The sequence below is a fragment of the Saimiri boliviensis genome, chromosome 2, assembly GCF_048565385.1.
Source record: "Saimiri boliviensis isolate mSaiBol1 chromosome 2, mSaiBol1.pri, whole genome shotgun sequence".
NCBI classification, from domain to species: domain Eukaryota; kingdom Metazoa; phylum Chordata; class Mammalia; order Primates; family Cebidae; genus Saimiri; species Saimiri boliviensis.
In genome coordinates this window covers 110373411-110395102 of record NC_133450.1, presented here as the reverse complement: position 1 = coordinate 110395102, position 21692 = coordinate 110373411, and the positions used below count along the sequence as shown (strand labels likewise).

At 34.4% G+C, this 21692-nt stretch overlaps 1 long non-coding RNA gene across 2 annotated transcripts in view; it reads left to right on the top strand.

The window, feature by feature from the left end:
• The window catches only part of LOC141583638 (uncharacterized), a 29070-nt gene extending 22256 nt beyond the window's left edge, over positions 1-6814 (top strand). For both annotated transcript variants that reach the window (XR_012516395.1, XR_012516394.1), the window contains one exon: positions 6244-6814. This is a non-coding gene — a long non-coding RNA (uncharacterized LOC141583638). The remainder of the gene's footprint in view (positions 1-6243) is intronic.
• Positions 6815-21692: the final 14878 nt, after the last annotated feature.

The window sequence follows — 21692 nt, the reverse complement described above, 5'->3', positions numbered from 1 at the left end:
ACTCCCACCAACAGTGTAAAAGTGTTCCTATTTCTCCACATCCTCTCCAGGATCTGTTGTCTCCAGATTTTTTAATGATCACCATTCTAACTGGCCTGAAATGGTATCTCAGTGTAGTTTTGATTTGCATTTCTCTAATGACCAGAGATGATAAGCATTTTTTCAGGTATTTATTAGTCTCATCTATGTCTTCTTTTGAAAGGTGTCTGTTTATATCCTTTGTCCACTTTTGAATAGGTTCGTTTTTTCTTGTAAACCTGTTTTAGTTCTTTGTAGATTCTGGATAGCAGTCCTTTGTCAGATGGGTAGGTTGCAAAATTCCTTTCCCATTCTGTTGGTTGCCAGTTCACCCTAGTGATTGTTTCTTTTGCTATGCAGAAACGCTTCAGTTTAATTAGATCCCATTTGTCTATTTTGGCTTTTGTTGCCAGTACTTCTGATGTCTTAGTCATGAAGTCCTTGCCTGTGCCTATGTCCTGAGTGGCTTTGCTTAGGCTTTCTTCTAGGGTTTTTATGATGTTAGGTCTTATGTTTAAATCTTTAATCTAACTGGAGTTAATTTTTGTATTAGGTGTAAGGAAGGGGTCCAGTTTCATTTTTCTGCACATGGCTAGCCAGTTTTCCCAACACCATTCATTAAACATGGAATCCTTTCCCCATTGCTTGTTTTTGTCAAGTTTGTCAAAGATTAGATGGTTGTAGATGTGTGGCATTACTTCTGAGGTCTTGGTTCTGTTCCATTGCTCTATATCTCATTTTTGGTACCAGTACCATGCTGTTTTGATTACTGTAGCTTTGAGAATGGTTTGAAGTCAGGTAGCGTGATGCTTCCAGCTTTGTTTATTTTGCTTATGATTGTCGTTTTATGGGCTCTTTTTTTTGGTTATATATGAAGTTTAAAGTGTTTTGTTGTTTTTTTTTTTCCTAGTTCTGTGAAGAGGGTCAGTGGTAGATTGATGGGGATAGCACTGAATCTATAAATTACTTTGGAAAGCAGGGCCATTTTAACCATACCGATTTTTCCTGACCATAAGCATGGAATGTTTTTCCATCTGTTTGTGTCCTCCCTTATTTCCTTGAGTAGTGGTTTGTAATCCTCCTTGAAGAGGTCCTTCACAGCCTTTGCTAGTTGTATTCCTAGGCATTTTATTTTCTTTGTGGCAATCGTAAATGGGAATTTACTCATTATTTGGCTCTCTGTCTTTTACTGGTGTATAAGAATGCTTGTGATTTTTGCACATCGATTTTGTATTGTGAGACTTTGCTGAAGTTGCTTAGCAGCTTAAGGAGATTTTGGGCCGAGACAATGGGATCTTCTAAATACACAATCATGTCATCTGCAAATAGAGACAATTTAACTTCTTTTTTTCCTAATCGAATACCCTTTATGACGTTTTCTTGCCTGATTGCTCTAGCTAGAACTTCCAATACTATGTTGAATAGAAAGGGTGAGATAGAGCACCTTTGTCTAGTGCCAGTTTTCAAAGGGAATGCTTCCAGTTTTTGCTCATTAAGTTAGATGTTGGCTGTGGGTTTGTCATAAATAGCTTTTTTTAATTTTGAAATGTGTTCCATTGATACCTAGTTTATTGAGAGTTTTTTTTTTAATTTTTTTTTATTTTTTTATTTTTATTTATTTATTTATTTATTTTAGCATCAAGGGCTGTAGAAGTTTGTTGAAGGCCTTCTCTGCATCCTTTGAGATGATGTGTTTTTTTTTTTTTTCTTTGTTTATGTGATGGATTACATTTATAGATTTATGTATGCTGAACCAGGCTTGCATCCCCGCGGTGAAGCCTACTTGATTGTGATGGATAAGCGTCTTGATGTGCTGTTGGATTCAGTTTGCCAGTATTTTATTGAAGATTTTTGCATCAATGTTCATCATGGCTATTGGCCTGAATTTTTTTCTTTTAGTTGTATGTCTGCCAGGTTTTGTCTGAGGATGATGATGGTCTCGTAAAATATGTTAGGGAGTATTCCTTCTTTTTGTATTGTTTCGAAGCGTTTTAGAAGGAGTGATATGAACTCCTCTTTGTACATCTGGTAGAATTCTGCTGTAAATCCATCTGGGCCTGGAATATCTTGGTTGGTAGGCTATTAATTACTGCCTCAACGTCAGTCCTTATTGTTGGTCTATTAAGGGATTAACTCCTTCTTGATTTAGTCTTGGGAAGGTGTAAGTGTCCAGGAGTTTATCCATTTCTTCCAGATTTACTGGTTTATATGCATAGAGTTGTTTGTAGTAATCTCTGATGGTAGTTTGTATTTCTTTGGAATTGGTGGTGATACCCTTTTTATCATTTTGTATTGCATCCATTTGAGTCTTCTCTCTTTTCTATGTCATTAGTATGGCTATCTTGTCTATTTTGTTGACCTTTTCAAAAAACCAGCTGCTTGATTTACCGATTTCTTGAAGAGTTTTTCTTTGCCTCTATCTCCACTTCTGCTCTCATCTTAGTTACTTCCTGTCTTCTGCTAGGTTTTGAACTTTTTCTGATCTTGCTTCTCTAGCTCTTTCCATTTTGATGATAGGGTGACGATTTTACATCTTTCCTCACTTCCAATGTGGGCATTTATTGCTATAATTTTTCTCGTAGTCACTGCTTTAAATGTGTCTCAGAAATTTTGGTATGTCGTGTCTTTGTTCTCATTGGTTTCGAAGAACATCTTTATTTCTGCCTTCATTTCATTGTTTATCCTGTTGCTGTTCTGGAGCAAATTGTCCCGGTTCCACGTACTCGTGTCGTTTTGAGTGACTTTCTTAATCCTGAGTTCTAATTTGATTTCACAGTGTTCTGAGAGATTGTTAGGATTTTCGTTCTTTTGCATTTGCTGAGGAGCGACTTACTTCCAATTATGTGGTCAGTTTTAGACTAGGTATCATGCAGTGCTGAGAGGAATATATATTCTGTGGATTTGGGGTGGAGATTTCTGTAGATGTCTGTTAGGTCCACTTGGTCCAGATCTGCGTTCAAGTCCCGGATATCCTTGTTGATTTTCTGTCTTGTTGATCTGTCAAATAGTGACAGTGGAATGTTAGTCTCCCACTATTATTGTTTGGGAGTCTAAGTCTCTCTGTGGGTCTTTGAAAACACCGCATGTTCTCACGCATAGGCGGGTGTTGAACAGTGAGAACACATGGACACAGGGAGGGGAGCACTACGCACTGGGGTCTGTCGGGGAGAAACAGGGGAGGGACAGCAGGGGGTGGGTAGTTGGGGAGAGATAGCATGGGGAGAAATGCCAGATACAGGTGAAGGGGAAGAAGGCAGCAAATCACACTGCCATGTTGTAGCTATGCAACAATCTTGCATGTTCTTCACATGTACCCCAAAACCTAAAATGCAATTTAAAAAAAGGGAGTATTCCTTCTTTTTGTATTGTTTCAAAGAGTTTTAGAAGGAGTGATATGCTTTACGTATCTGGGTGCTTCTGTATTGGGTGCATACATATTTAGGATACTTAGCTCTTCTTGCATTGATCCTTTTACCGTTATGTAAAAGACCTTGTCTCTTTTGATCTTTGTTGGTTGAAAGTCCATTTTATCAGACCAGGATTGCAACCCCTGCTTCTTTTTGCTCTCCATTTGCTTGGTAAATCTTCTTCCATCCCTTTATTTTGAGTCCATGTGTGTATTTGCACATGAGATGGGTCTCCTGAATACAGAACAACAAAGGATCTTGACTTTTTATCCTGTTTGTCTGTGTCTTTCAATGGGTGCATTTAGACCATTTATATGTAACATTAATATTGATACGTGCCAATTTTATCCTGCCATTTTGTCACTGGTTGGTGGTTTTGCCCGTTAGTCGATGCAGTTTATTCGTTATGTCCTTGGTCTTTACCTTTTGATACGTTTTTGTAGTGGCTGGTAGTGGTTGTTCCTTTCCGTGTTTAGTGCGTCTTTCAGGAACTCTTGTAAGGCAGGTCTGGTGGTGATAAAATCTCTCAGCAGTCACTTGTCTGTAAAGGATTTTATTTCTCCTTCACTTATGAAGCTTAGTTTGACTGGATATGAAATTCTGTGTTGAAAGTTCTTTTCTTTAAGGGTGTTGAATATTGACCCCCACTCTCTTCCGGCCTGTAGGGTTTCTGCTGAGAGATCCACTGTAAGTCTAATGGGCTTCCGTTTGTTGATGACCCAACCTTTCTCTTTCTAGCTGCCCTTAACATTTTTTCCTTCATTTCAACCCCGGTCAGTCTGATGATTATGTGCCTTGGGGTTGCACTTTTTGAGAAATATCTTTGTGGTGTTCTCTGTATTTCCAGAATTTGAATGTCAGCTTGCCTTGCGAGGTTAGGGAAGTTCTCTTGGGTAATATTCTGAAGTGTGTTTTCCAGCTCGGATTCATTCTCCCTGTCACATTCAGGTACGTCGATCGTGCATAGATTTGGTTTCTTCACATAATCCCATAGGTCTTGTAGTCTTTATTCATTTTTGTTCACTCTTTTTTTTCCTCTAATGTGGCCTTCTCATTTTATTTCATAGAGTTGATCTTCAATTTCTGATATTCCTCCTTCCACTTAATTGATTAAACTACTAAAATTGGCGTGTGCTTTGTGAAGTTCTCCTGCTGTGTTTTTCAGCTCCATTAAGTCGTTTATGTTCTTCTCTAAGCTGGTTATTCTAGTCAGAATTTTGTCTAACCACATTTCAAGCTCAGCGCCTGGATTGTTGAGTAAATTTATCAATCGGAACTTTCATAAACCTATGGTTTTGAACTAATTTTATTACCTGAACTGGAAATTGACACACAAAATTGACAGTGCATGGAAAAGATGATAAGCAGTTTTCTAGAATTAAAATAGAACGTGATCTTTACTTACTCAAAGAATGCTCAACTCAAGGGGACAGAGATCACTCACTTTGACTGCATGAGCTACGGGAGGTAGAGACAACTTTTTGAAAATACAGAGCTAAAACTGTCCGTGCTTTGAATGCTAGACAAGATTTTCAGAATACACAGCTAAAACGGTCCCCGCTTTAGCTCTGTATTTTGAAAAAGTTGTGTGCTCTTCAAAGAGAAAGCTACATTTGCTGTGACTTTGGCTTTGAGGGGAAATGGGATGATGAGTGAGAGGGTGGTCACTGAAACCAGCTCATTTCACACTGACCACTGAGGCCACATCTCTCAGGTGAGAAGCAAAGTGAGAATTTGAACCAGGCACATTCTCCTTAGAGACAATGAGCCAAAGACAGGTCCGATGGAATCTAATGTCTTTTCATGATGACATCAATCACATCAAGCTCTCGTTAAGCCATTGAAGTGTCACATTGGGTCTGGGGGAGGCGGTGCACACTGTGGAATTACACGTCCGAAGATTTGGATTTGATTTCCAGCCCTCTGCCAGTCAGTCTGCCAGGAACTTTCAAGCGACAAGCCTTAGACGAGGACATTTCTGTCTCTGATTCCAAATTATTTCACAGGGATTTATGTGGGCCTTAAGGCCCACTAAAAAAAGATCCCTCTTCCGGCTTAGTGCCTACATTCTTGATTTGATTTGTCAATCTGGACTGAATACACCTTTGGTTTTGGATTGACTCTATTACCTCTCCTAGAAATTAACACACAAAACTGACAGCTGATTGACAAGATGAGAAGCAGTTTTCCAGAATTCAAATTGAACTTAATCCTTTCTTAATAAAAGAATGCTCAATTCAAGGGGACAGAGATCACTAGTTTTGACTTCATGAGCTATGGCAGGTAGAGACAACTTTTTGAAAATACACAGCTAAAACTGTCCGTACTTTGAATGCTAGACAAGGTTTTCAGAATACTGCTGTGTATTTTTAAAAGTGGCGTGCTCTTCAAAGAGAAAGCTACTTTTTCTGTGACTTTGGGTTCGAGGGGAAATAAGAGTCCTCTTCAGTCAGCAGGGACGACACCTGAGTCCTTTGCAGTTCCCTTGTCTGCCTCTGAGGGTGAAATGAGAGTGGTCACTGTCATCATGAGCCGTGTCTGAAAGAATTATTCACATTTCCTACGAGAATAGACGGCTGAAATAGAGAAAGGCGTGTGTTTTTTTGGAGCATGGACTGGTTCAAAGCCCACCTCAAAACACTAAGTATTTTGCTGAACACGAGAAGTGGTGTGTGCGGCCTGTGTTTGGGTGTTTTTTGTGTCACTGTGTGTGTGTGTGTGTGTGTGTGTGTGTGTGTGTGTGTCTGTCTGTCTGAGGGTCTGTGTGTCTGTGTTTCTGTCTCCATTCCTGAGCAGCAAATCTTTTTTCCTCTTTTAGCATGTTACTCAGAATTGTGGATGAAGCCCAGCACTCCTGAAAACACTATACATGTATGGTTGAAGGAAATTTTCTTGATGATGAGTGAGAGGGTGGTGACTGAAACCAGCTCATTTCCCATTGACCACTGAGGCCACATCTCTCAGGTGAGAAGCAAAGTGAGAATTTGAACCTGGCACATTCTCCTTAGAGACAATGAGCCAAAGACAGGTCCGATGGAATCTAATGTCTCTTCATGTTGACATCCATCACTTCAAGCTCTCCTTAAGCCATTGAAGTGTCACATTGGGCCTGGGGGAGGCGGTGCACCCTGTGGAATTACACGTCCGAAGATTTGGATTTGATTTCAAGCCCTCTGCCAGTCAGTCTGCCAGGCCCTTTCAAGTGACAAGCCTTAGGCGAGTCCCTTTCTGTCTCTTTCCCGATTCCTTCACAGGGATTTATGTGGGCCTTAAGGCCTACTGGGAAAAGATACCTCTTCTGACTCAGTGCCTGCTTTCTTGATTTGACTTGTCAATCTGGAGTTGAATACACCTTTGATTTTGGATTGATTCTATTACCTCTCCTGGAAGTTAACACACAAAACTGACAGTTGATTGACAGGATGAGAAGCAGTTTTCCAGAATTCAAATAGAACTTAATCCTTTCTTACGAAAACAATGCTGAACTCAAGGGGACACAGATCACTCGTTTTGACTTCAAGAGCTATGGCATGTAGAGACAACTTTTTGAAAATACACAGCTAAAACTGTCCGTGCTTTGAATGCTAGACAAGTTGTTCAGAATACACAGTTAAAACGGTCCCCGAATTAAGTGATTTAGTATTTGTATTTTTGAAAATATCACAGCTTGGGGGTTTATTTGTATTATATTCAAAAAAACAACTAAGAGTCGTATTTGTATTTTTGAAAAAACCACAGCTTGGGGGTGTATTTGTATTATTTTCAAAAATACAACAGAGAGTTGTATTTGTATTTTTGAAAATAACACAGTTTGGGGGTGTATTTGTATTATTTTCCAAGGTACAGCTAAGGGTTGGATTTGTATTTTTAAAAATAACAGAGCTTGGGGGTGTATTTGTATTATTTTCAAAGATACAACTAAGGGTTGGATTTGTATTTTTGAAAATAACACAGCTTGTGGGTGTACTTGTATTGTTGCCCAAGATAGAGCTAAGGGTTGTTTTTGTCTTTTTGAAAATAACACAGCTTGGGGGTGTATTTGTATTTTTTTCCAAGTTGCAGCTAACTGTTTTATTTGTATTTTTGAAAATAACAGAGCTTGGGGGTTATTTGTATTATTTTCCAAGATAGAGCTAAGGGTGGTATTTGTATTTTTGAAAATAACACAGCTTGGGGGTGTTTTTGTATTATATTCCAAGATACAGCTAAGGGTTGTATTTGCATTTTTGACAACAACACAGCTTGTGGGTGTTTTTGTATTATATTCCAAGATACAGCTAAGGGTTGTATTTGTATTTTTGAAAATAACACAATTTGGGGGTGTATTTGTATTATTTTCCAAGATACAGCTAAGGGTTTTATTTGTATTTTTGAAAATAACACAGCTTGTGGGTGTATTTGTATTATTTTCCAACATACAGCTAAAGGTTGTATTTGTATTTTTGACAATAACACAGCTTGGGAGTGTATTTGTATTATTTTCCAATATACAGCTAAGGGTTGTATTTGTACTTTTGAGAATAACACAGCAAGCGGGAGTATTTGCATTATTTTCCAAGATACAGCTAAGGGTTGTATTTGTATTTTTGACAATAACACAGCTTGGGGGTGTATTTGTACTATTCTCCAAGATTCAGCTAAGGGTTGTATTTGTCTTTTTGAAAATAACACAGCTTGGGGGTGTATTTGTATTATTTTCCAAGATACAGCTAACGGTTGTATTTGTATTTTTGACAATAACACAGCTTGTGGGTGTATTTGTGTTATTTTCAAAGATAGAGCTAAGGGTTGTATTTGTATTTTTGAAAATAACACAACTTGGGTGTGTATTTGTCCTATTTTCCAAGATACAGCAAAGGTTTGTATTTGTATTTTTGAAAATAACACAGCTTGTGGTTGTATTTGTATTATTTTCCGAGATAAAGCTAAGGGTTGTATTTGTATTCTTGAAAATAACACAGCTTGGGGGTGTATTTGTATTATTTTCCAAGATACAGCTAACGGTTGTATTTGTATTTTTGAAAATAACACAGCTTGGGGTTGTATTTCTATTGTTTTCCAAGATACAGCTAAGTGTTGTATTTGTATTTTTTAAAATAACACAGCTTGGGGGTGTATTTGTATTATTTTCCAAGATAAAGCTGAGGGATGTATTTGTATTCTTGAAAATAACACAGGTTGGGGGTGTATTTGTATTATTTTCCAAGATACAGCTAATGGTGTATTTGTATTTTTGAAAATAACACATCTTGGGGGTGTTTATGTATTATTTTCCAAGATTCAGCTAAGGGTTGTATTTGTATTTTTGAAAATAACACAGATTGGGTGTGTATTTGTATTATTTTCCAAGATACAGCTAAGGCATGTATTTGTATTATTGAGAATAACACAGCTTAGGGGTGTATTTGTATTATTTTCCAAGATACAGCTAAGGGTTGTATTTTTATTTTTTACTATAACTCATCTTCGGGTTGTATTTGAATTATTTTCAAAATACAGCTAAGTGTTGTATTTGTATTTTTATAATAACACAACTTGGGGGTGTATTTGTATTATTTTCCAAGAAACAGCTAAGGGTTGTATTTGTATGTTTGAAAATAACACAGCTTGGGGGTGTATTTGTATTATTTTCCAAGATACAGCTAAGGGTTGTATTGGTATTTTGGAAAATCCCACACCTTGGGGGTGTATTTGTATTATTTTACAAGATACAGCTAAGGATCCTATTTGTATTTTTGAAAATAACACAGCTTGTGGGTGTATTTGTATCATTTTTCTAGATACAGCGAAGGGTTTTATTTTTATTTTTGAAAATAACACAGCTTGGGGGAGTATTTTTATCATTTTCAAAGGTACGGCTAAGGATTATATTTGTATTTCTGAAAATAACACAGATTAGGGATGTATTTGTATTATTTTACAAGATATAGCTAAGAGTTTTATTTGTATTTTTTAAAATAACACAGCTTGGGGGTGTATTTGTGTTATTTTCCAAGATACAGCTACGGGTTGTATTTGTATTTTTGAAAATAACACAGCTTGGGGGTGTATTTGTATTATTTTCCAAGATCCAGCTAAGGGTTGTATTTGTATTTTTGACAATAACACAGCTTGGTGGTATATTTGTATTATTTTCAAAGATAAAGCTAAGCGATATATTTGTATTTTTTACCATAACACAGGTTGGGTGTTTATTTATGTTATTTTCAAAGATACAGCTAAGGGTTCTATTTGTATTTTTGAAAATAACACAGCTTGGGGGTGTATTGTATTATTTTCCAAGATACAGCTAAGGGTTGTATTTGTATTTTTGAAAATAAAACAGCTTTTGGGTGTATTTGTTTTATTTTCCAAGATACAGCTAAGGGTTGTATTTGTACTTTTGAAAATAACACAGATTTGGGGTGTATTTGTATGATTTTCCAAGATACTTCTAAGGGTTGTATTTGTATTTTCATCAATAACACAGCTTGGGGGTGTATTTGTATTATCTTCCAAGATACAGCTAAGGGATGTATTTGTATTTTTGAAAATAACACAGCTTGGGGGTGTATTGTACTATTTTCCAAGATACAGCAAAGGGTTGTATTTGTATTTTTGACAATAACACAGCTTGTGGGTGTTTTTGTGTTATTTTCAAAGAAACAGCAAAGAGTTCTATTTGTATTTTTGACAATAACACAGCTTGAGTGTGTATTTGAATTATTTTCAAATATACAGCTAAGGGTTGTATTTGTATTTTTGACAATAACACATCTTGGGGTTGTATTTGAATTATTTTCAAAATACAGCTAAAGGTTGTATTTGTATTTTTTAAAATAACAAAACTTGGGGGTGTATTTGTATTATTTTCCAAGATACAGCTAAGAGTTGTATTTGTATTTTTGAAAATAACAAAGATTGGGTGTGTATTTGTATTATTTCCCAAGGTAGAGCTAAGGGTTTTATTTGTATTTTTGAAAATAACACAGCTTTTGGGTGTATATGTATTATTTTCCAAGATACAGGTTAGTGTTGTATTTGTGAAAATAACACAGTTGGTTGTGTATATGTATTATTTTCCAAGATACAGCTAAGGGATGTATTTGTATTTTTGAAAATAACACAGCCTGAAGGTGTATTTGTAATAATTTCCAAGATACAGCTAAGGGTTGTATTTGTAATTTTGAAAATAACACAGCTTGCAGGTGTATTTGTATTATATTCCAAGATACAGCTAAGGGTTGTATTTGTATTTTTGACAATAACACAGCTTGGGTGTGTATTGGTATTATTTTCCAAGATAAAGCTAAGCGTTGTATTTGTATTTTTGACAATGACACATCTTGGGTGTGTATCTATGTTATTTTCAAAGATACAGCTAAGGTTTCTATTTGTATTTTTGAAAATAACACAGCTTGTGGGTGTTTTGTATTATTTTCCAAGATACAGCTAAGGGTTGTATTTGTATTTTTGAAAACAACAGAGCTTGGGGGTGTATTTGTAACATTTTCCAAGATACTGCTAAGGGTTGTATTTGTATTTTTGAAAATAACGCAGCTTGGGGTTGTATTTGTATTATTTTCCAAGATACAGGTAAGGGTTGTATTTGTATTATGGAAAATAACACAGCTTTCGTGTGTTTTGTTTTATTTTCCAAGATACAGCTAAGGGTTGTATTTGTGTTTTTGAAAATAACACAGCTTGGGGGTGTATTTGTATTATTTTCCGAGTTAAAGCTCAGGGTTGTATATGTATTTTTGAAAATAACACAACTGGGGTGTATATTTGTATTATTTTCCGAGATACAGCTAATTATTGTATTTTATTTTTGAAAATAACAGACCTTGGGGGTGTATCTGTATTATTTTCCAAGATACAGCTAAGGGTTGTATTTGTATTTTTGAAAATAACACATCTTGGGGGTGTATTTGTATTATTTTCCGAGATACAGGTCAGGGTTGTATTTGTATTTTTTAAAATAACACAGCTTGGGGGTGTATTTGTATTATTATCCGAGATACAGCTCAGGGTTGTATTTGTATTTTTGAAAGTAACACTGCTTGGGGGTGTATTTGTATTATTTTCCGAGATACTGCTAAGGGTTGTATTTGTATTATTGAAAATAAAAGAGCTTTCGGGTGTATTTGTATTATTTTCCGAGATACAGCTAAGGGTTTTGTTTGTATTTTTGAAAATAACACAGTTTGGGGGTGTTTTTGTATTATTTTCCGAGATACAGCTCAGGGTTGTATTTGTATTTTTTTAAATAACACAGCTTGGGGGTGTGTTTGTATTATTTTCCCAGTTACAGATCAGGATTGCATACGTATTTTTGAAAATAACACAGCATGGGGGTTTATTTGTATAATTTTCCAAGATACAGCTAAGGAATATATTTGTAATTTTGAAGATAAAACAGCTTGGGGGTGTATTTGTATCATTTTCCGAGATACAGCAGAGGGTTGTATTTGTATTTTTGAAAATAACACAGCTTAGGGGTGTATTTGTATTATTTTCCAAGATACAGCTATGGGTGTTATTTATATTTTTGAAAATAACACAGCTTGGGGGTGTATTTGTATTATTTTCAAAGACACAGCTAAGGGTTGTATTTGCATTTTTGAAAATAACATATGTTGTGGGTGTACTTGTATTATTTTCCGAGATACAGCTATCGGTTGTTTTTGTATTTTTGAAAATCACACAGCTTGGGGGTGTATTTGTATTATTTTCCGAAATACAGCTAAGGATTGTATTTGTATTTTTGAAAACAACACAGCTTGGGGGTGTATTTGTATTATTTTCCGAGATACAGCTATTGGTTGTATTTGTATTTTTAAAAATAACACAGCTTGGGGGTGTATTTCTATTATTATCCGAGATACAGCTCAGGGTTGTATTTGTATTTTTGAAAATAACACAGCTTGGGGGTGTATTTGTATTATTTTCCGAGATACAGTTCAGGGTTGTATTTGTATTTTTGAAAATAACACAGCTAGGGGGTGTTTTGTATTATTTTCCGAGATACAGCTCAGGGATGTATATGTATTTTTGAAAATAACAGAGCTTGGGGCTTTATTTGTATTATATTCCGAGTTACGGCTCATGGTTGTATTTGTATTTTTGAAAATAACACAGCTTGTGGGTGTATTTGTATTATTTTCCCAGATAGAGCTAAGGGTTGTATTTGTATTTTTGAAAATGACACAGCTTGGGGGTGTATTTGTATTATTTTCCGAGTTGCAGCACAGGGTTGTATTTGTATTTTTGAAAATAACACAGCTTGGGGGTGTATTTGTATTATTTTCCAAGATAGAGTTATGGGTTGTATTTGTATTTTTGAAAATAACACAGCTAGGGGGAATTTTGTATTATTTTCCGAGATACAGCTAAGGGTTGTATTTGTATTTTTGAAAATAACAAAACTTGTGGGTGTATTTCTATTATTATCCGAGATACAGCTCAGGGTTTTATTTGTACTTTGGAAAATAACACAGCTTGAAAGTGTATTTGTATTATTTTCCGAGATACAGCTAAGGGTTGTATTTGTATTTTTGAAAATAACACAGCTTGCGGTTGTATTTGTCTTATTTTCCCAGATACAGATAAGGTTTGTATTTGTATTTTTGAAAATAATACAGATTGGGGGTGTATTTGTATTATTTTCCGAGTTACAGCTCAGGGTTGTATATGTATTTTTGAAAATAACACAGCTTGTGGGTATATTTGTATTATTTTCCGAGATTCAGCTATGGATTGTATTTGTATTTTTGAAAATAACACAGCTTGGGGGTGTATTTGTATTATTTTCCGAGTTACAGCACAGGGTTGTATTTGTATTTTTGAAAATAACACAGCTTGGGGGTGTATTTCTATTATTATCCGAGATACAGCTCAGGGTTGTATTTGTATTTTTGAAAATAGCAGAGCTTCAGGGTGTATATGTATTATTATCCGAGGTACAGCTAAGGGTTGTATTTGTATTTTTGCAAATAACAGAGCTTTGGGGTGTATTTGTATTGTTTTCCGAGGTACAGATAAGGGTTGTATTTGTATTTTTGAAAATTACACAGCTTGGGGGTGTATTTGTATTATTTTCTGAGATACAGCTGAAGTTTGTATTTGTATTTTTGAAAATAACACTGCTTGGAGGTGTATTTGGATAATTTTCCGAGACACAGCTAAGGGTTGTATTTGTATTTTTGAAAATAACACAGCTTTGGGGTGTATTTGTATTATTTTCCGATATACAGCCAAGGGTTGTATTTTATTTTTGAAAATAACACTGGTTTTGCGTGTATTTATATTATTTTCGGAAGTACAGCTAAGGGTTGTATTTGTATTATTGAAAATAATAGAGCTTGGGGGTGTATTTGTATTATTTTCCGTGATACAGCTAAGGGTTTTATTTTTATTTTTGAAAATTACACATTTTGGGGGTGTATTTGTATTATTTTCTGAGATACAGCTAAGAGTTGTATTTGTATTCTTGAAAATAACACAGCTTGGGGGTGTATTTGTATTATTTTCCGAGATACAGCAATGGGCTGTATTTGTATTTTTGAAAATAACACAGCTTGGGTGTGTATTTATATTATTTCCGAGACACAGCTAAGGTTTGTATTTGTATTTTTTAAAATAACACAGCTTGGGGGTGTATTTGTATTATTTTCCGAGTTACATCTAAGGGTTTTATTTCTATTTTTGAAAATAACACAGCTTGGGTGTGTATTTGTATCATTTTCTGAGATACAGCTAAGGGTTTTATTTGCATTATTGAAAATAACAGAGCTTGGTGGTGTATGTGTATTATTTTCCGAGATACAGCTAAGGGTTGTATTTGTATTTTTGAAAATAACACAGCTAGGGGGTGTTTTGTATTATTTTCCGAGATACAGCTCAGGGATGTATATGTATTTTTGAAAATAACAGAGCTTGGGGCTTTATTTGTATTATATTCCGAGTTACAGCTCATGGTTGTATTTGTATTTTTGAAAATAACACAGCATGTGGGTGTATTTGTATTATTTTCCCAGATACAGCTAAGGGTTGTATTTGTATTTTTGAAAATGAAACAGCTTGGGGGTGTATTTGTATTATTTTCCGAGTTGCAGCACAGGGTTGTATTTGTATTTTTGAAAATAACACAGCTTGAGGGTATATTTGTATTATTTTCCGAGATACAGCTAAGGCTTGTATTTGTATTTTTGAAAGTAACACAACTTGCGGGTGTATTTGTATTATTTTCCGAGATACAGCTCAGCCTTGTATTTGTATTTTTGAAAATAACACAGCTTGGCGGTGTATTTGTATTATTTTCCGAGATACAGCTTATGGTTGTATTTGTATTTTGGGAAAAAACACAGCTTGTGGGTGTATTTGTATTATTTTCCAAGATGCAGCTCAGGGTTGTATTTGTATTTTTGATAATAACACAGCTTGGGGGTGTATTTGTATTATTTTCCGAGATACAGCTAAGGGTTGTAATTGTATTTTTTAAAATAACAGTGCTTGGGGGTGTATTTGTATTATTTTCCGAGATACAGCTAAGGGCTGTATTAGTATTTTTGAAAATAACAAAGCTTAGCGGTGTATATGTATTATTTTTCGAGATACAGCTAAGGATTGTATTTGTATTTTTGAAAATAACAGTGCTTGTGGGTGTATTTGTATTATTTTCCGAGATACAGCTAAGGGTTGTATATGTATTTTTGAAAATTACACAACTTGGGGGTGTATTTGTATTATTTTCCGAGATACAGCTAACGGTTGTATTTGTATTTTTGAAAATAACACAGCTTGGGGGTGTATTTGTATTATTTTCCGAGACACAGCTAAGGGTTGTATTTTTATTTTTGAAAATAACACAGCTTTTGTGTGTATTTCTATTATTATCCGAGAGACAGCTCAGGGTTGTAGTTGTATTTTTGAAAATAACACAGCTTGGGAGTGTATTTGTATTATTTTCCGAGATACATCTATGGGTTGTATTTGTATTTTTGAAAATAACACAGCTTGGGGTTGTATTTGTCTTATTTTCCCAGATACAGATAAGGTTTGCATTTGTATTTTTGAAAATTACACAAATTGGGGGTGTATTTGTATTATTTTCCGAGTTACAGCTCAGGGTTGTATATGTATTTTTGAAAATAACACAGCTTGGGGGTGTATTTGTATTATTTTCCGAGACACAACTAAGTGTTGTATTTGTATTTTTGAAAATAACACAGCTTGGAGGTGTATTTGTATTATTTTCCGAGATACAGCTAAGGGTTGTATTTTATTTTTGAAAATAACACAGGTTGTGCGTGTATTTGTATTATTTTCGGAGGTACAGCTAAGGGTTGTATTTGTATTTTTGAAAATAATAGAGCTTGGGGGTGTATTTGTATTATTTTCCGAGATACAGCTAAGGTTTGTATTTGTATTTTTGAAAATAACACAGCTTGGGGTTGTTTTTGTATTATTTTCTGAGATACAGCTCAGGGTTGTATTTGTATTTTTGAAAATAACACAGCTTGTGGGTGTATTTGTATTATTTTCAAAGATACAGCTAAGGGTTGTATTTGCATTTTTGAAAATAACATATCTTGTGGGTGTACTTCTATTATTTTCCGAGATACAGCTATCGGTTGTATTTGTATTTTAGAAAATAACACAGCTTGGGGGTGTATTTGTATTCTTTTCCGAGATACAGCTAAGTGTTTTATTTGTATTTTTGAAAATAACACAGCTTGGGGGTGTTTTTTTATTATATTCCGAGATACAGCTAAGGGTTGTATTTGTATTATTGAGAATAACAGAGCTTTGGGGTATATTTGTATTATTTTCCGAGATACAGCTGAGGGTTGTATTTGTATTTTTGAAAATAAAACAGCTTGGGGGTGTTTTGGTTTTATTTTCCGAGATACAGCTCAGGGTTTTATTTGTATTTTTGAAAAAAACACAGCTTGGGGGTGTATTTGTATTATTTTCTGAATTACCGCTATGGGTTTTATTTGTATTTTTGAAAATAACACAGCTTGGGGGTGTATTTGTATTATTTTCCGCGATCCAGCTCAGGGATTTACTTGTACTTTGGAAAATAACACAGTTTGGGGGTGTATTTGTATTATTTTCCGAGATACAGCTAAGGGTTGTATTTGTATTTTTGAAAATAACACAGCTTTGGGGTGTATTTGTATTATGTTCCGAGATACTGCTATGGGTTTTATTTGTATTTTTGAAAATAACACAGCTCGGTGGTTTATTTGTATTATTTTCCGAGATAGAGCTCCGGTTTGTATTTGTATTTTTGAAAATAACACAGTTTGGGGGTGTATTTGTATTATTTTCCAAGATACAGTTATGGGTTGTATTTGTATTTTTGAAAATAACACAGCTTGAGGGTGTATTTGTATTATTTTCAGAGATAGAACTCAGGGTTGTATTTGTATTTTGCAAAATAACACAGCTTGGGGGTGTATTTGTATTATTTTCCGAGATACAACTAAGGGGTTTATTTGTATTTTTGAAAATAAACGAGATTGGGGGTGTATTTCTAATATTTTCTGAGATACAGCTGTGGGTTGTATTTGTATTTTTGAAAATAACACAGCTTGGGGGTGTATTTGTATTATTTTCCGAGATACAGCTAAGGGTATTATTTGTATTTTTGAAAATTACACATTTTGGGGGTGTATTTGTATTATTTTCCGAGATAGAGCTAACGGTTGTATTTGTATATTTGAAAATAACACAGCTTGGGGGTGTATTTGTATTATTTTCCGAGATACAGCAATGGGTTGTATTTGTATTTTTGAAAATAACACAGCTTGGCGGTGTATTTGTATTATTTTCCAAGATACAACTATGGGTTTTATTTGTGTTTTTGAAAATAAAACAGCGTGGGGGTGTATTTGTATTATTTTCCGCGATACAGCTCAGGGTTGTATTTGTATTTTGGAAAATGACACAGCATGGAGGTGTATTTGTATTATTTTCTGAAATACAGCTAAGGGTTGTATTTGTATTTTTGAAAATAACACAGCTTGGGGGTGTATTTGTATTATTTTCCGAGATACAGCTAAGGGTTGTATTTGTATTTTTGAAAATAACACAGCTTGGGGGTGTATTTGTATTATTTTCCAAGATACAGTTATGGGTTGTATTTGTATTTTTGAAAATAACACAGCTTGGGGGTGTATTTGTATTATTTTCCGAGATAGAGCTCAGGGTTGTATTTGTATTTTGCAAAATAACACAGCTTGGGGGTGTACTTGTATTATTTTCTGAGATACAGCTAAGGGTTTTATTTGTATTTTTGGAAATAAACGAGCTTGGGGGTGTATTTCTATTATTTTCTGAGATACAGCTAAGGGTTTTATTTTTATTTTTGAAAATTGCACATTTTGGGGGTGTATTTGTATTATTTTCCGAGAAACAGCTAATGGTTGTATTTGTATTTTTGAAAATAACACAGCTTGGGTGTGTATTTGTATTATTTTCCCAGATATAGCTAAGGGTTGTATTTGTATTTTGGGAAAAAACACAGCTTGTGGGTGTATTTGTATTATTTTCCAAGATACAGCTCAGGGTTGTATTTGTATTTTTGAAAATAACACAGCTTGGGGGTGTATTTGTATTATTTTCCGATTTACAGCTAAGGGTTGTAATTGTATTTTTTAAAATAACAGAGCTTGGGGGTGTATTTGTATTATTTTCCGAGATACAGCTAAGGGCTGTATTAGTATTTTTGAAAATAACAAAGCTTAGCGGTGTATATGTATTATTTTTCGAGATACAGCTAAGGATTGTATTTGTATTTTTGAAAATAACAGTGCTTGGGGGTGTATTTGTATTATTTTCCGAGATACAGCTAAGGGTTGTATATGTATTTTTGAAAATTACACAACTTGGGGGTGTATTTGTCTCATTTTCCCAGATACAGATAAGGTTTGTATTTGTATTTTTGAAAATAACACACCTTGGGGTTGTATTTGTATTATTTTCTGAGTTACAGTTCAGGGTTGTATACGTATTTTTGAAAATAACACAGCTTGGGGGTATATTTGTATTATTTTCCGAGATACAACTAAGGATTGTATTTGTATTTTTGAAAATAACACAGCTTGGGGGTGTATTTTTATTATTTTCCGAGTTACAGCACAGGGTTGTATTTGTATTTTTGAAAATAACACAGCTTGGGGGTGTATTTCTATTATTATCCGAGATACAGCTCAGGGTTGTATTTGTATTTTTGAAAATAGCAGAGCTTGGGGGTTTATATGTATTATTATCCGAGATACAACTAAGGGTTGTATTTGTATTTTTGAAAATTACACAACTTGGGGGTGTATTTGTATTATTTTCCGAGTTACAGCTCAGGGTTGTATATGTATTTTTGAAAATAACACAGCTTGGGGGTGTATTTGTATTATTTTCGGAGACAGAGCTAAGGGTTGTATTTGTATTTTTAAAATAACACAGCTTGGAGGTGTATTTGTATTATTTTCAGAGATACAGCTAAGGGTTGTATTTTATTTTTGAAAATAACACAGGTTGTGCGTGTATTTGTATTATTTTCGGAGGTACAGCTAAGGGTTGTATTTGTTTTATTGAACATAATAGAGCTTGGGGGTGTATTTGTATTATTTTCCGAGATACAGCTAAGGTTTGTATTTGTATTTTTGAAAATAACACAGCTTGGGGTTGTTTTTGTATTATTTTCTGAGATACAGCTCAGGGTTGTATTTGCATTTTTGAAAATAACACAGCTTGTGGGTGTATTTGTATTATTTTCAAAGATACAGCTAAGGGTTGTATTTGCATTTTTGAAAATAACATATCTTGTGGGTGTACTTCTATTATTTTCCGAGATAAAGCTATCGGTTGTATTTGTATTTTAGAAAATAACACAGCTTGGGGGTGTATTTGTATTATTTTCCGAGATACAGCTATGTGTTGTATTTGTATTTTTGAAAATAACACAGCTTGGGGGTGTTTTTTTTATTATTTTCCGAGATACAGCTAAGGGTTGTATTTGTATTATTGAGAATAACAGAGCTTTGGGGTGTATTTGTATTATTTTCCGAGATATAGCTGAGAGTTGTATTTGTATTTTTGAAAATTAAACAGCTTGGGGGTGTTTTGGTTTTATTTTCCGAGATACAGCTCAGGGTTGTATTTGTATTTTTGAAAATAACACAGCTTGGGGGTGTATTTGTATTATTTTCCGCGATCCAGCTCAGGGTTTTATTTGTACTTTGGAAAATAACACAGTTTGGGGGTGTATTTGTATTATTTTCCGAGATACAGCTAAGGGTTGTATATGTATTTTTGAAAATAACACAGCTTTGGGGTGTATTTGTATTATGTTCCGAGATACTGCTTTGGGTTTTATTTGTATTATTGAAAATAACACAGCTCGGTGGTGTATTTGTATTATTTTCCGAGATACAGCTCAGGGTTGTATTTCTATTTTTGAAAATAACACAGTTTGGGGGTGTATTTGTATTATTTTCCAAGATACATTTATGGGTTGTATTTGTATTTTAGAAAATAACACAGCTTGGGGGTGTATTTGTATTATTTTCAGAGATAGAGCTCAGGGTTGTATTTGTATTTTGCAAAATAACGCATCTTGGGGGTGTATTTGTATTATTTTTCGAGATAAAACTAAGGGTTTTATTTGTATTTTTGAAAATAAACGAGCTTGGGGGTGTATTTCTATTATTTTCTGAGATACAGCTGTGGGTTGTATTTGTATTTTTGGAAATAACAGAGCTTGGGGGTGTATTTGTATTATTTTCCGAGATACAGCTAAGGGTTTTATTTTTATTTTTGAAAATGACACATTTTGGGTGTGTATTTGTATTATTTTCCGAGAAACAGCTAATGGTTGTATTTGTATTTTTGAAAATAACACAGCTTGGGTGTGTATTTGTATTATTTTCCCAGATACAGCTAACGGTTGTATTTGTATTTTTGAAAATGACACAGCTTGGGGGTGTATTTGTATTATTTTCCGAGATACAGCTAAGGTTTTTATTTGTATTTTTGAAAATAACACAGCTTGGGGGTGTATTTGTATTATTTTCCCAGATACAGCTAATGTTTGTATTTGTGTTTTGGAAAATAACTCAGCTTGGGGGTGTATTTGTATTATTTTCCGAAATACAGCTAAGTGATGTATTTGTATTTTTGAAAATAATGCAGCTTGTGGGTGTATTTGTATTATTTTCCGAGATAAAGCTAAGGGTTGTATTTGTATTTTTGAAAATGACACAACTTGGGGGTGTATTTTTATTATTTTTTGAGACAGAGCTAAGGGTTGTGTTTGTATTTTTGAAAATAACACAGTTTGGGGGTGTATTTGTATTATTTTCCGAGATAGAGCTATGGGTTGTATTTGCATTTTTGAAAATAACACAGCTTGGGGGTGTATTTGTATCATTTTCTGAGATACAGCTCAGGGTTCTATTTGTATTTTATAAAATACGACAGCTTCTGAGTGTATTTGTATTATTTTCCAAGATACAGCTATGGGTTGTATTAGTATTTTTGATAATAACACAGCTTGGTGGTGTATTTGTATTATTTTCTGTGATACAGCTCAGGGTTGTATTTGCATTTTTGAAAATAACGCAGCTTGGGGTGTTTGTATTATTTTTGGAGATACAGCTCACGGTTGTATTTGTATTTTTGAAAATAACACAGCTTGGGTGTGTATTTGTATTATTTTCTCATATACAGCTAAGGTTTGTAATTGTATTTTTGAAAATAACACAGCTTGGGGGTGTACTTGTACTATTTTCCCCGATACAGCTAAGGTTTGTATTTGCATTTTGGAAAATAACACAGCTTGTGGATGTATTTGTATTATTTTTCCAGATACAGCTCAGGTTTGTGTTTGTATTTTTGAAAATAACACAGCTTGGGGGTGTATTTGTATTATTTTCCAAGATACAGCTAAGGTTTTTATTTGTATTCTTTAAAATAACACAGCTTGGATGTGTATTTGTATTATTTTCTGAGATACAGCTAAGGGTTGTAGTTGCATTTTTGAAAATAACACATCTTGTGGGTATACTTGTATTATTTTCCAAGATACAGCTATGGGTTGTATTTGTATTTTTGAAAATAATGCAGCTTCGGGGTGTATTTGTATTATTTTCCGAGATACAGGTCAGGGTTGTACTTGTATTTTTGAAAATAATACAGCTAGGCGGTGTATTTCTATTATTTTGCGAGATACAGCTAAGGTTTGAATTTGTGTTTTTGAAAATAACACAGCTTGGGAGTGTA